Source organism: Formica exsecta, unplaced genomic scaffold (assembly GCF_003651465.1).
Source record: "Formica exsecta isolate Colony F162 unplaced genomic scaffold, ASM365146v1 scaffold211, whole genome shotgun sequence".
Classification (NCBI taxonomy): domain Eukaryota; kingdom Metazoa; phylum Arthropoda; class Insecta; order Hymenoptera; family Formicidae; genus Formica; species Formica exsecta.
The window spans coordinates 852,756-869,699 of NW_021849408.1; the positions used below are offsets into that span (position 1 = coordinate 852,756).

Below are 16,944 nucleotides of genomic sequence, written 5' to 3' on the forward strand. Positions count from 1 at the left end.
ATAGGACATTTCCCATTATACAGACAATTAAATTGATTATACCTGGTTTAACGGTAATACGCGATAAGATTCATGACTTGTCTTTACCGTCCGATTATAACGTGCAACGCGCATATAAAAACGCTCACATTTGTCAGATTCTCTCTTGAAAAAAAAAAAGAGAAAGAGAAAAAGAAAGAGAGAAGAAGAGATAGCGAATTAAGTAAACAAAATAAAAATAAAGACAGATGCACATGCAAAAGAAAGCAGTCTTATTATCGTCTGCTATTATTGTATATATATATATATATATATATATATATATATATATATATATTTATTTATTTATTTATTGAAATAAATCTATTTGAAATTATTTATATGTTCGTAATTCGCGAAAATCCTCGAAACAAACCGTGCATTCCTCAGTTTGATCTCTCGTGTATCGTCAATCGGTAGAAAATGTATGATTTTTGACACACATGCTCGCACACATACCGAGTATCCATTTGCGCACATACCAAAAATAACATGTTCTCGAGAGATTTGTTTGCAAATGGGTTGCGAGTATATACATTCGCTGGTTGTGATCGGTAGCCCCGCGCGATTACTTAACGCGCCAGATGTTTACCGGGCCATTCCACTCTATATGGTGTGCCGTAATTTCGTGGATGGCGATGAGATGCGAATTTTGCCCGATATACAATATTTGAAAGGAGCTCGTACAGTCGCGAAGACCCCCGGCAAATTACATGCCTCTATATATTATGGTTCATTTCATTCTGCTTTTATATGTAAGTACGATGTGTGAATCAGAGAGAAAAGAGAAAAGAATCAGAGAGAGAAAGAGAGAGAGATATAGAGGCTACATAGAAATTTCGCAAAACCAGAACCCATGTTTACCCAGCAGATACTTTTGGCCTTCTTCGCAGAATATCATATTCCCGGAGTGATATCGCGATTAAGATATCACATATCATATCGCATTTCTATTTATGAATGAAATACATTATCGTGATATTCCGTTGTTGTATTCGCCGAGTTTTGACGTTTTTAACAGTAATAATAATATTTTATTTCTGTTGAGACACGTTTTATATTTTATCATGTATAACGTTTTATGTAAATTGCTATTTTAAGTAGTTTACTTTATTCATCGATCTGTTTCTCATTCACTAAACGTTTATTTTTATTTGTTACAATTTCATCATATATCTAATTATCCTGTATTATTTTTGCGCGCAACTTTTTTCGGACAAAATTTAATATTTATCATCCGGCAATTAAAAATATTGCGCACAAATTATATACGATCGGATTTGTATTTCTTATGTGGGCGACATACATACACTCGATTTGAGGCAGATCAATCTTACCTAATTGACAGATAACACTATCGTCAGGAGCGAGAAGTCGCCTATTAGGTTAAGAGCTAACAGATCATCTCGCATTGCCATTGACCTGACGTGTTTGACTGATAGAATGACACTCGTCAGACATATCTAAATCTCTTCGTCTGTATGTTGAACTCACAGCAGTATTATCTTATTTCTTCTTATCGATTAATGGATTTAAAAAGAAAAAGATATCCGAAAAATTAGAGAAAAAACATATAAGAATATGATATAAAAAGCCAATATCTGTTTGATTTAAATATTCGCGTTTCTTTACGATTTATAAACTTTTTAGCGCAATATTAGATTTTTGCATAACAATTCGTTTTATTTATTATTTCGATTTATTTTAATATATATGTGTGAGTTTTTTATTTACCTTTGATAAAAATTGAATTGCTTGATGAAATATCGTTACAATATTGCTTCAAGATCTTTCATTTTTCGAGATGTCTGTTATTTTGGTTTATTTCAAATTTTAAGTTAAGAGATATTTTGTTAATATAAAATATAGACTTTTTGAAAATATTTATTAATTTGAGACAACTAAGTAATTTACAAAAACTGGATCTTTTTCCCTGATGGGACATGTCGAAAATAATAACGATATACTATATATGTACGTCGGTAATCGTTCTGTGTAAATGGACCGCAACACAGGCGCTCATCGCGCTGTCATAAATTGTGACGCCCCTAACTAACGTCAGTGTGAAAACTGTTGTCGCGCTATACGCGCGATAATTGAAAGCGTGATGCGCAAAGTCATCGCTTTGTCTGTAAATTATTTTTTATCACAAAGTTGTTTCCACGGCGATATTACCGGTTGACACTGTCTGGTGTTTCTCAAAGCGCCTTATCGTCGAAATATATGAGCGTATTTTGGTATATGCGAGAAGCATCGATATCACAATCGTTTCTTTATTTCTCGAATATCGTATAATAAATTTTATTTTGATGCAAAACATCACGCATGTATAAAATGACTGTGTTTCACGATATTAAAAGGTACTTGATTAAATTGGAGAGACTGGCATTTAAATTAGATTAAAATGGAACTTTGGACAAAGAGTTGACTTCAAATTTAAAGATCTCTTTAATGTTACATGTTTCGTATAACATATTTATTATTATATACTTGTTATTAGAGAATTATATTTGTTATTACATACTTGTTATTACAGAATTATATTCACAATTTTGCTTAATTTTATTTCTGGATAATGAAATTTCTGTTATAATATTGAAACAGTAACCCGAGATGCAATTCCACAAATGGCAGAAAGTTTTTAATAGATTATCTTCGCAAAACACGATTGCATAATAAAAATATTTATTTGCATTACACATAAATAGATACACACATATTCATCAGACAAAAAAAAGACTGTTTCTTTCAAAAGCAATTATTTCATAGCGGATATTTTGCATATGCATGAAAAGGTATCGAGTGCATTTAATAGTTGCAACTGACATATTTCTCGCTATTATCGCGTTTTATGTGTATTAAAGTCACGCGCTCACTCAAACGATAGCGATTTATGCCTTTCATTGCGCTCACTCGATCCGCGAGAGAGAACGATCGTCGTTTACCATTCAACTGTATGTTCGTTCCCTATTATATCATGAACGCGTTGAGGAAAATGTCTTGTGGGATTTACGTCCATTCATCGACGATAACCAAATTGCGCATTGTGTCGTTTTATTAGCTCGGATAAATGGGTTACGTTCCTACGCACGCTGTCATTTCGACGCAATTTTATACAGCCGAGGAATAAGGTCGGCGGTTGGAGATGACACATTTATGGTAAAAAATAAGTATACCTTCTCAATTTAATAGAAATTTTTTAGTTATATCGTTTTACGAATACATTTTATTGAGAAGACAATAATTGATATTCTAGAGATAATTAATCTTGTGAACTTGATTTTCCCTTAGCTAAAAATTCAATTGTTCGCTTTTTAATTTTGAAGATTGGATGAACAAAGTTTCAAATTGATTGAATTAAATTTCCAATTACATTTCCGTTAAAAAAATCTGTGTATTAAGTTCACAACTACAAGAACTGAAATTGAACAAATCTTGAATATGTATCTTTGAGGTTTAAACATTTTCTTTGATTCTTATTTTGTCATAATTTTTAATATTGAATAGTCTTTTACAATATACATCGCGGCTCGCATAGATATCAGTATTTCTATATTAAATAACGTTTTTTTTTTTTAAATATTCTATATAAATAAAATCTAGAAAAATAAAGCTATACAATCTTTCGTAAAGAGATACCTTGCGTATTTTCCTCTGTGATCGAATCCCACTCTCGTACAGCCTCGAATACATTGTGCCTCGAACGGTCCGCGGAATGGCACGATCGCGATCGTTATTCCGCATACGGGCACACTTTATTACGGCTCGCTTACGACGGCAGGCGCGTGTTTAATCGCATCCACCGGCTGCACAGATCGTGGATTGTTATCGAACCAATTACGTCCCGTCGACGGCCGTTTTAAATCGCCTACGATGACGATGACGTCGACATTCACGGCAATGGTGCCTACTCTGTCGCCTTGCACTTATATGACCGCATATTTCCGTTCACTCCCACGCGCATATAGCATATGTTCAGTTTATCATCAAAAAGATAGCGCAGGAATAACGCCTTATATATTTATTGATATGTAATAATGACTTAAATACGAGCTTAAGAAAAGATAAAAAATAAAAGTAATAAATTGAAAATTAAAAATAAATAAATTATTAAATCAAATTAAATTAATAGTTTATCGTTACTAATTATATTGCAGAATGTCACGTATATTGAAAATTGGAGAATAGATATTTTAAAATAGAGTAGAGTAGTAAATTTTCTCATTTCATTGCAATATTCATTGCAATATTCGTTGAAATATTGAGTTAAAATGTTTGACTCGTTTCTGTTTATTTTCATTCATTACTCGGCCTTTGAAGCAAATGAGCTCGCCTCTCCAATGTATAGATTATTTGAAAAGGCGGAAATATATTGAAAATAAAGCTCGTTTCTCAGTCCAGAGTTTTAGTGTACATGCTTCGTAGTTAAAAAATATGCCTGAAGTTTCCAGCCGCGACGATGTAAGCCAGTATATACTGTATTCCACGTACGTACACTTTATTTATGTGAGCTACGCGCTCTTAGGAGATTTGTAGGCGGGAATAAATAACTATCTAGCCTATTTCTTATTACCTCCAGGTTTATAATTGCCGTTTATTTTATGCGAACTTGTGAGAGAGGCGCCTCCTTGTAATCTCTCGAGGAAGAATCGATAAAATATATTATTATTTGTTTTATTATTTAATCTACCTATTAAATTACTAATTTTCTCTCTATAAAATAATTGTATATCACGTATTTAATTTTCAATTAATTACTCAGCAAAATTCATTAAATCAAGAATTATAGAACACACACTTACGTTTTTTTTTTTAGATAAGAATTAGAATTGCTTGTTTTACAATTTTTACATATCGGATTTCTCTATTACTAGACAAGATATATCAGAACTTTTATTTTCTATAACTCTAGAATTTCTTTATAGTTTGACCTCCGATATTTCTGTATCTATCAATATTCGTCCAGCAATTTTCGCCTCAGAAAAGATGATTATATTTTTTGTATCCGGGCATATATCTACCATTTGATAAGTTAATGACATTACTGATATGCAGTCGGTTGATTGGGTCACCTTTAAAGGGAAACGTCTTGTATTTTGTCCGGGATTTTATTCTGTAATTTCAACGTGAAGATTTAAAAAATTTTTAATGCATTTGCTCGCTCTTTGCGACGAAATTTATTTATTTATACCGTTAACATTCTCAATAGAGAGAAATTTATGGTAAACTATTGGTATGCATAGAAGGTACATTTGGCATACCTCAATACGGTACGACGTATACTTTTAAAGGAACGTAGTAAGGTAGAGTAAGTAAGCTTTTACGATTATTTTATCTCTGGCAGTATCGAACGCGAATATACATAAAACTATGGAAAGAAATATACAATGTATTATAGAAAGAATATCCGATTTTCTTTCTGAATGACGCAACGTTAACGTTAACCATTCGATATATACACATATAATATGCCAAAAATCTCAATCTCAATTTTAATATAATAATAGACCGTACAATATTTATAATAAATAGAATACAAATAAAAATAATAGAATACAAATAGAGTAAAATACAAGTAGAATACAAATAGCACTATGAAACATAAAATGATAATGATTTTGAAATTAATATATATAGAAAAGTAAGTTAGATAATTTTCTTGCGACTTTTCAAAATCTTGCAGTTTTCATTCAGTCAAGTGGATAAATGAAATTTTCTGTGTATGGAAAAAAGCTTCATACATATGAAAAAAGTGAAATTTAATGTAATCTGTTACTTCCGTGCTCACTGCTGCTTCCTGAAATGTTTTAGATATAATCTATTTTTTCCTCTATTTTTTTTTGTTTTACGTGGAAAAATAGGAACCTATTTGGCTAACAGTAGAACGTTGCACTGCAACAGAATTAAAAAGTATGATAGAAAAAAATTCAGGTTTGTGTGTACAGTATATAAATTCCCACGCAATTGAATTGAGCGCTATCAGAGCTACGATATCAAAATTCCCAAAAAACTAATTTTTAATAAATACATATATATATATATATAGATGTGTATAAAAATATTTGCGAAAAATATTTCCAAATATTTTAGAACATCCAATTTTGTACCGTGCTATCTAGTTTCTCCTGGATTCTATTTTTGCAGGAAAACCATGAGATATTCTATTCTATTCTATTTTAACAAATAAACTGATACATCGATTTACTGATTTGTAATTGTGATTAGATCAAAGAAATTTTGTGATATTACGTTTTCTAAAATCAATATCGTCTATTAATCGCGCTGTATCCGCGATTGCATGTTTGTGCTAATTGGCATAGCGATTCAGCATTTCGACGCATCATTATATGAAATCTTCTGTAATAAAAGCAATGAGATCAAAACTTTATAAAATAATTGGAAAAAAAGAGAGAGAAAGAAAATGTGTGTATGTTTGGATTTTTGAATCCTGTTAAAATCGGCATAAAACTCATTAAATATAGAAATTATAAAACATTAAACGCATTTATAACGGTTTTTGCATTCAAATTGAAATTTCTTTTCATTCAAATAAGAGTTATTTAACCGTGTAACTTTGTACCGCGCATTTGTTTTTTTTTTTCATCATCGCAGAGAGATACGCGCTGTCGCAAAATTCATTAAATACGCAGATACTTTGACGCAAACATTCCATATATATTCTCTGTTAAGGTGTACGTTCTCTTTGGAAAAAAATATTATGTTGTTCGTATAAAGAATTATTCTGTCAAATAATGAAAAATTTTTTTTCTCTTAATGAAAAGCCTGCTTTCTAATTACAGAGATGTGACAATATTTTAAAATGAAACATTTTTTTTATAACCAATTTTAATGCATACTCATGACTTATTTGCTTATTTTCTGTATTTGCGCGCGAATGTAGTTTAAGTATACAGATAAAAATTTAAAGTCTTTTTAATGTCATTAAATACTGATACTAGATGTTTATTTAACTCTGACATCTTGCAATATCACTTTTATATAAGAGTGAAGTATTTTAATTTGTTGACTGTTTTATTAATAAATTTTTAGTTTTTCCTGTTTTTTCTCAACTTTCGTAACAGTTCATTAGATAAGCTTAATTACATATCTCATTTGTTTGTTTAAAAAATGTAACTATGACATTTATGACTTCGTAAACATAAAATTCATTAAAAAAGTAATATAACCAAAAATTTTATAATGTTATTTTATTCAATATTATTATATTATATTACGTAATACTCTTTCTATTTATATTATATACATATTATTCTCATGCATTTTACAAAATATATATTTTGGAATAATGTCTAAAAATTATATAAGTATAATTTGTCAAATAATTCGATTACATATCACTTACATGGTCGGGATTAGATATCGTACAAACCTTATTAAGGCTAATTTAATAATTTATTTCCAGTCTGATATTGCGATATTCGTATTGCGCAAGGCGAGTGCACGGACGCGGGTTGCGCAATGCAAGCGCGGGGCTGACACGTGCCGAGGCGAATGAGCCGGAGAATCGATCCGCGTTTAATCTCGCGTTACGAGAGGACTGATTGTCTCGACGAGGAAACTGGATGTGACATCGTATGTGCGTATATATGTACGTACACATTGTCGTTGTCGATGCATTCGAAATGGTAGAAGCAAGTCAGTTGCAACGCGTAAATTGCAACATGCGAATATACTATTTAGGTCGTCACCTGTAGACACCCCAATGACCACAATGACACATTCTTCGTATGTCGCAATAATTCCGCAATAACATCCTATTAATTCGACAATTGTACGAAAAATGTTTACATCGGTGCGAGTCTTTTTTTGCGCATGTAACATAAATAAAAAATAAATGAGAAGCCCAAATGAAAATTTTTATCTCGTATATAGTTACCAGTGCAGGATTATTGTTAAAAGTATATTTCCGGAAAATATTATTCTATATTCGAGATCATATTAAAAATATTTTTATATTAGTTTTATTTAATTTTAGAAAATCAAGTGATGTGTGTATATGTACGTAAAATTTCGAAAACTTTTAATAATCCTTCTTTTTTTATACACTTCTTTTAATAAATTTTTATATAATTTATTTTGTATTTAAATGTATGCGAGAAGTTTAAAAATGGAAAGGGTTAATATAAAATATATTTTTAGTTTTATATATATCTCGGATATATGATGTCCATTCTTTTCAAGTTAACAAGGAAATTTCAGGATTAGAGACGAACATGTTTTCCAACGACCCTCGCAGTATTAATTAGATGACACTTTCACAATTAGAAACGCGATATCGAGGTAGTTTCCCAGTTAAAATTAAGTGGACACTGTTATCTAAACTTTCCCGTAAATGTTGTAAACTCGCAACGCACACGCGATTCGTGCGTCCACAAAATAGCCTCATAGTCGTCATACATACATTGTATACGTGTTGAAGGCATTATTTACAATGCTCGATTATATCCAGCTCGGTTTCGTGCCGTTTGCCACCGCGTTTGTGCGCACGTAACGCGATAATTTGCGTTATTACACGTTGCTGAGTTCATCCGTAATCGCCATTAAATGGCTATAAATGTTACGAGAGCCTATCTAATACTTATCTGTTTTTATTATATGTAGACACGTATATAAAAATGACAATTGCAAAGGCTAAACTTCACAATCAGTTCTTTCTATCTGACAATGAGAAACATACTCGTGTAAGCCTAAAGTTTATTCCTTTTGAAAGAAAGCGTAAACTGAAAATTATTATAAATAAAATTATTTATATTTATTATAATAATTATTATAAATATATAAATAAAAATATAAATTTTAGTTCATTGTTAATTGAAATTTTAAAAGAATGAATTTCGCTTTTAGTTTATTTCGAGACACCGCGTATACTCGAGAATGGCTAGTATGCACGAAGTTAACTTTTATCGCAAAGATGACGTATGATTGTTCCGCTGCATGTAAATGTCAGGGGATGCTACCATCTGACAGGTCGCTGCTTCGCGATGCAGTTATCTGCTCTATCGAAAATGCGCTTCTTCCGTTATCCATGAAAGGATATACAGAGTGATCCAGATCTAACGAACCATCTCTATTCGATCAATTAAAAAATTTTTTTTTTGTTCGGGATTTTACAATACAATATCTCCTTTGATAATCTATTAACTTTATATTAATTATTTGCGAAATAATAATTATTTTGTATTACAAGTGTCAAAATATAATTTCATTTAAGTATATTTAACATTATTAACTATTTATTCTTAATCTACATTTATATTTAAAAAATTTATTCCACGACGTTTTTGTTACGGAAAAAATTGATTTTTGATTGCTCGGAGAAGTAATGGGTGAATCGTAAATTCTGGACACCCTATGTACCCGATTGGTTTTGGGGGTCAATCGATTTGCGACTTGGAACCGATCCAACATTCGTGACACGACGGAAGCTGTTCTTCTGTATAAGCGATGCCTCTCGCGGGTTTTCGCATTCCATCGACCGAACAGCGGAAGCTGCGGATAAAGCGGACGAGAACTCGATTTCGTTGAACGTTGCTGAGTCGTACCCCTAGGGCGGTCTCCAATGTACACGGTGTCCCGGAGACGAACCAAACGAGTCGAACATATAAAACAAAAAATCTAATCTAAAATAATAATATAGAAAAGTTAAAGTAAGTGTTAAACATTATTAGCATAAATTGCTGAGCAATTTTTAATACACAAGACTATGATATATTGTATATTAATATTAATAGCGATGAATAGATATGAATGTGAATAGAATGTTGTAGATATTATACCTAGATTAAAGAAAAACACTTGACGCACGAATTTTTTTAGAAAGAGTTATTACTAATTTATCAACGTTAATTTAATATAATAGCGTATTACTGAATACATTGCTGAAATTAAAAAATGATCTTGACATTGCCATTTTATGAAAAAAGAATTTGATTCTGTATTAATAAAAAAAAATCCATAAATTAATGGATAATACAAAAGAATGAATAATGAAAATTCTTCTGAAAAGTTCTAAAATTATCTGTCGGATATATTCCATCTGCAATAGTATTCGTGCGAAATAATTCTCGGGGGTGGTTCGCGTTTCTCGTATTATCACCCCGAAGGAATGAGTTTTAGGAGCGTCTGAGAACGTAACGGAGATCGTCTCTCGTTTGGTTTGCTTCTCTCTATTCCAAGATAAAGGGAGTGAGAAAGCTCGGATATCGTAGATCTCGCTTTTGGCTTGATTACGCGATAAAACACGCTGTGAACGAAGGGGCGAGCGAATATCTCCTCTGCGCTCGAAGTCGAGCGCCATGAATAAAGATCGTCGGAACGACTTCGCGAATCGAATTTCCTGTCCGAGCACCGTTTGTTTATTACGTGTCAACTCTCCCTCCCCGGTCGTTCATTAAAACCAAGTCAGTATAAAAAATCGTTATATTCGCTTTCTCTTTCCCATTTTTCTTACTCTATTCGCGAAATACCATCGAATCGAAATGGATCGTAAATCGCGAGTCGCGAATCGCATACATAATTTTGATAAATTGTAATGAAATTTTATAGAAACGAAAATTATTAAAATTTATGTAAGATGCATTTGAAGCGAGAAAAGATTTATTATTTTTGGTTTTATTTTCATTAAGGAAAGATCTCTCTATTCTCTTATAATCCTTTACTTCTATTCTTAAATTTGTCAAAGAATCTATGATCGTGATATTGCATGCGTTAAGTTTGGGATGATCAAAAAATATGTATATGTTTTCTCTATTTCTCATGCTTTTTTAAACAAGATCAAGCAGATGCATTTTAAATTGGGCGTATTCAAACTTTTGCTCAGTCACCGAAAATCTAACTTGGTTTCGACTCGATATTCTATTACTTGTCTGCGATGTCCAGCGTTTAATTGAATCTGCGTACGACAAGGGACGCGATTACATCGCCGAATAGAACATTCTCGTGTTTTATGAGAGGATCGCATTAGTCCGAGCTCGAGAGATACGCGAATATTTCTTTCTAAAGCGAAGTGAATTAAACTTTTACATACCGAGTTTGTTATTAATTTTTTTACATTGTTAATTCTTTACGGTATTAAATATGAAAAAATAAATGCCTGTGGACTTTATTAAATACTTGAAATTAAAATAAAGGGAATTTTAGTTTTCTCTTTTAATTTTATATACGTTTGTCAAAAAAAAGGAAAAAAAAAACCGATAAGAAATTCCAATGCGTGAAAAATTTTAGTGTCACGCTTTGTCGTTTGTAAATTTAGCAGAGGTATGCGATGGAAGCTTATTATGTAGTTTGTTGAAACTCGAAGGTAAAGTAAATCTCTTACCTGAGATCAATTTTGTTGACCGAGCTCTTCCATTGATCCGGACGATACTGTACGGTTCTACGTAACTCGAAAACCCCGTGTAAGTCCGAGAGATTTTTAACGCGTCTACTTTTCCCTGTTTAAAATGCAGGTCGTCGTATGGACGTTACGGAGAAAAAAAATATCGCACGTGCATTGTCATTACCGTTCTTGTAATCGTTTTTTTTGTGCGCACGCTCATTGCACTTTAACTCCCAGCCATTATCATAGCACTCGCGTTGCAATAGCAATTAGTTTTGTTTTACTTCATGCGAATCGTCGCTCTAAAAATTTGTGACAATAAATAAAAATCACATCTTATAAAAGATTAGCAAACAAAAGATTTTATATGAATACAGATTCAAACACCAAGAGAATTTAATTTGGTTTCAAATCTAATGATAAGAGGATTCGTATATATTTTTATGTGCGATTAAAACATAAATTGTTGAGAAAACATATATATTCTTTTTTTTCTGAAATAATTTCACTCCGAAATAATCTTTAAGAATTCCCTTTCATTGTTTCGACATTTCGCTTTATTCCAGTCCAAGTTATTTTTTTACATCGCGACTCTTTTGAATTCATCGATTGTGTTACTTATTAAAAAGTCTTTTTTCTTACGCACATATACATAAGCTATTTCGTTCGTGTATTACTTAGCGTTATTTTGCACGAGTCATGCCATGCGAAGGTGGCATAATAATTCGACGATAGCGCGCATTTATAACCGTTATTTATTCGCATTTTTTTTTCCTCCTGGCAAAAACTCCGGCTAGGCCCATTCTTGGACATTTTATCCGACTCATATCCGTTGTATTACATCGCATATTATTTTATGATTCATGATTTTGCATAGTTGTGAAAAACAGCGATGTATCAATGTATAAAAAGAGCGTTTCGAAAGAAACCTTCGTTTCTTATAATATATATCTAATTTTTATTATTTTAAATATATAAATATTTTTTATTATATAAATATGTATTTTATCGAATATTTTTTATTTTTTTATTTTTTGGAATATATATCACACTTTTAGGATAGAATGAATAATGTTAAGATAAGAAATTGATAATAAAAAAAAAAAATTAATTTTATATTCTAAAAAACCTTAATCTCTTGTGATACAATCAGTATAGAAGAAAGATTATTATTTATTGATACTTAACATTAACAATTCAAAAACAAGCAGAGGAAATTCAAATCTTTAAGTGTTTTGTTTTGTCTTGCATTTAACTAATATTATAAATGAAAACATTTTTATACTTACTTTGTTTATTTTCTTCAATATGTATATTTCATTTATTTCAGATAGAAGAAGGATCTCTTCTTGGATACGTGGACGTCTTATCTTTATATTAACGTGAGTACAATTTTCTCACGATTCCTATTCTTGTTTAACTTTTGCTATAGCTTTTAAGTAAAGTCGAATATAAATAAAAACACAGCAGATACTTTTTTTGTTGAAAAAAGGACAGATTATATTTGAATGCTACAAGTGGCTGCTTTTTTTGCAATTTAATATTTTTTATACAGAAAAATTCAAAAACTTGATTTTCTTTGAAACGCGTTGACCTTTTCTATTGAATATCGGAAATTGCGGATCAAAGCCACCTGGGTTTTAGACGCATTTTTATGCAATCTTTTTGATATTGCTATATTTATATCGAGTTGGCAAGCGACTCTCACGTCTAGAGTCAAGAATGTTGTCGCCAAGAAAGGACGATTGATACGAAGAGAAATCCCAAATAAAAATCCAATCTTTGAAATGGCACGGCAAAGTTCAGACGATCGCGACGACTTTCTTAATATCTGTCCAATGCTTTTCGTCGAGACGAGAAACTTTTTCTTTTTTTCTTTCTTTTCTTCTTTCTACCGACGAAAATCCTTGTCTCGGAGAACATGTAAAGTCGATTGTACGATTCGAACGAGTAGATTACTCGTTCTAATTCCCTATTCTGTCTGCGTGTAATTATCCGACTCCATTTCGGGGATTACCCGGTATATATTATCCGGGAAAAAATAGCTAACAATGCAAACTACTGATAACGAGGAGTTAATTTGTTTTTAAACCGCTTGAACTGTTTTCTTTTTCAGCAATGTCGTAAATTATTGCGATCATTTTTATTCAATGGATTTATTTCTATGAATCTCGATATATCAATATCATTTTTATTATATGTTATTTAAAAATATGCATTTTCTGGTAAAAATAGTCTTTGATAAAGCTTAATATTTATATATGTATATTCCAGATGGCAAAAAAAAAATTATTCATTTTACACTCTCTCTACTCAATAATTCGTTTTACACTTTCTGCATTTCGCAAAATATCAAGAACGCAATATTTTACATACATTTTTGCATTCATTATCAAGAAACCTATTTAATTTATGTTGTAATTAGTGTCTGATGTGCGAAACAGATGTTCTTTGTTGTTAATGTGTGTCGCAACAAATTGAAACGCGGAATGTTGAAATATTGCAATATGTTGCTCGACAAAATGCGCCATTGTACGCTCATTGTAAGCACAAATCTGAAGATTAAAGCGTGCCAACTAGCATCTGTCGCTTAACTTATTATAAGCTTCGTATAAAATTGTTGGTAGAAAAAAATTATTTAATATTACGCGCACACACACACACGAATTTCTCTAAAATCTTTTTTTTTGCAGCAATGAAAAAAACAGTATATCGATACATTTTCCGCGGTAGGAGTATATTTCGTGAAAGAGAAACGTCATTATTGTATAATGAATGCAGTGACTCGCAAAAAAATTCTGCGTTATATTTATGAAAACCGGACAGATGAATAATACATTTACGTAACGTGTTTTGGAGATTTTATAGATTTTATAGATTTTGGAGCTGTATATACAGCTTTTAATTTAATCACGAAGTAAAGATGGTGTATACGGTCGTTTTTCTACGCGAGACAATCGTGACGCGTTCTCCCGAGCGTGAAAAAATTGCGTGCACTGCTGGTTCCCATTAGACTCTTTATCTATCGTGTGGTCTCAACACAATAAGTATTTCTATAATATACTCATAAGCAACACATTTTTTTTTTATTGCCGTGCCGTAACCGTCTATGACTTTACCTGCGTTCGCGGCGCAATTGTCGTGACCGTTTGGTGCAATTTGCGATAATGTATCGCACCATATATTGCCGCAACTATCTTCCTTCCGTGTGCACTTGTGAAATATAACGATTATCTGGATTTGTGTGTCCATCACGTTATCGAATTGTTCTTTACATGTTGCATTATAAATATGTGTAGGAATAAATATTATTCCCCTACAATAAGTATTATATTATAATTATTATAAGTATTATAATTATTCATTTAACGCATTTATATAACTTTTAGTTACAGCTCATTTAATGAATTGTACTATCAAATTGTAATGAATTTTTTGACATCTAACACATTTCTATTTCAAATAAGTTTTCATTAGCATAAAATGAATATATCTCTCTTCTCATTTGATTAATGGCTAGAAAAAAGTGGCTCTACCGCTAGTTGTGATTCATCTTATGCATTAATTACGACCACACTATTGCTAGTATATTCACCTTTGCAGAAAATTCTCGGCTGATCGAACGGATAAGAGGCGAGATTAGCATTTTCCGCGTGTATTCATTCGCCACACGCAGAAAGCTACCAACATAGCCATATGCTCGGGGATTAAAGAATAGAGGAACTTGACAATCATCTCACGATTCTCGTGTGTGTCCTGAAAAGGCCACCCCCGTCGAGCATTATGCGTATGCGATGTGACGAACATTAGCTTTAAGAATGCGGCTTCCATTGGTCGCTGCACCGCGTGAACGCGTCATGTGAAGGCATGCACGAAACATATACATACACACAACACACACAAAGAAATACACTCACTTATACTCTTGCACCGATGGACCGTAATTCATAAATAATTTATGCCGACATTGTACGGCGGTCACGCGATCTCGATCATGTCATCCGCTTTTTGCCACGAAACCGTGCTCTAACTCTACTGCTGTCCCTGTCCCGAATCTATCGAGAACGGCATCTGTCTCGGTCATTGCTGATTTATATGGGTCGGATTATGGTCATTGTATGTTAAAATGCGATAACCGATACCGTCGAGAGTACTGCAGAGCCGTTTTAACATCGATAATATCAGTGGCGAGCAGTTTCGATCTTTTCTAGGTACATATATCAGGCTGACTTGAAATACTCGTAATAGTTGAACACTTGTTTGCGCGTGCTTAGAATATAAAATATATTTGATTTTTGATTTTTTTTTTTTGAAAATATTTATTTGATTCTTTAATTGACTAAATTTTATTTTTTAATTATTTTAAATAAATAATTCTAATAAATCACATAATATTAGAGTAAATTAATATATGTTAATAGATTTTCTTATATAATAAAATGCAGAATATATTAACCAAGATAATATTAAATTACAATTGAAATGGAATTATTTTTATTTCGTACTTTATTAATGTATAATATGCAAATCCAAAATAACATTTTGCTCGAACAGATCAACCACAGATGAACAATACCAACCCTTTGCGAATACAATGCGATGCTATCGCGCCATCCACTGCATGATATCACAGCACTCGTATTTAGCAATCAATTGTTGAAATAGAAGCCGTACCGTTTCGTATCGATATTCGTTCGAAAGCGATCAAAAGTTCACTTTCGATTGCGGCTGCATGCGTCTCGGGAAAAAAAAAATCGCCGGCGATAGCGCAGTTCGCATTTTGGCCGTCGACCAAATTGCGAATCATCGAGCCAATGTTTATGCTACGATGGCGGTAAAACGTGAAAAGTGGATTTACGGGGTAACGCGTTATCGTTTCGAGTCCTCGTAAACCTACCGCAATTTTATTTTCGAGATAAGAGCTTCAATTAAGATATGCGTCCCGCTAATCACACACACCACACACACTTTCGCATTTCAACTTAATAACATATGTAGATCGCGACTGATGCCCATATCGCCAGACAGAGTTTAAGTCGAATGCGTATGCATATTTTAGATCGTTTCAATTAGTGCTTGTCAAAAGGTTAACAAAACAGTTTGGCGCATGTGAGTAAATCGTAAAAATAAATTATTGATCTCAATCATTCGCGCAATGTCACGTTTCGTTTAAATCTCTAAATAAATTTTAAATTTATTTTCATTAACAAACAATAGGAATGAATTTTTATAATGATTTTATATCGATCAAAGAGTTCAACCATGGAAAGGTTTAAATCTAAAGATGGATCTAAAATACACATATAAAATCTCGAAGAAATCTATTATTTTTTGTTATCTGTTATATATATATGTATGTTTTATCTATATTTATCCATTTAATCATTTTTCATTATCTTAAATCACTATCTTCATAATTAAATCTTAAATTTTTATATTTAATTAAAATTTTTTGAGACTGATATAAGAATATAATTTGGTTATTGATTTGGATCTTTGAAGCTTAATTTACAAAAAAAAAGATTCTACTTTCAATTGCTAATTACTTCAAAAGTTTTAGTGTCCAGATCTTTTTGTAGAGAAAAAAT

The 16,944-nt window shown here is 31.9% G+C and overlaps 1 pseudogene; it reads left to right on the plus strand.

Moving 5' to 3' along the window:
- LOC115235176 overlaps positions 1-15,620 on the plus strand; it is a 60,458-nt pseudogene extending 44,838 nt beyond the window's left edge.
- Positions 15,621-16,944: the final 1,324 nt, after the last annotated feature.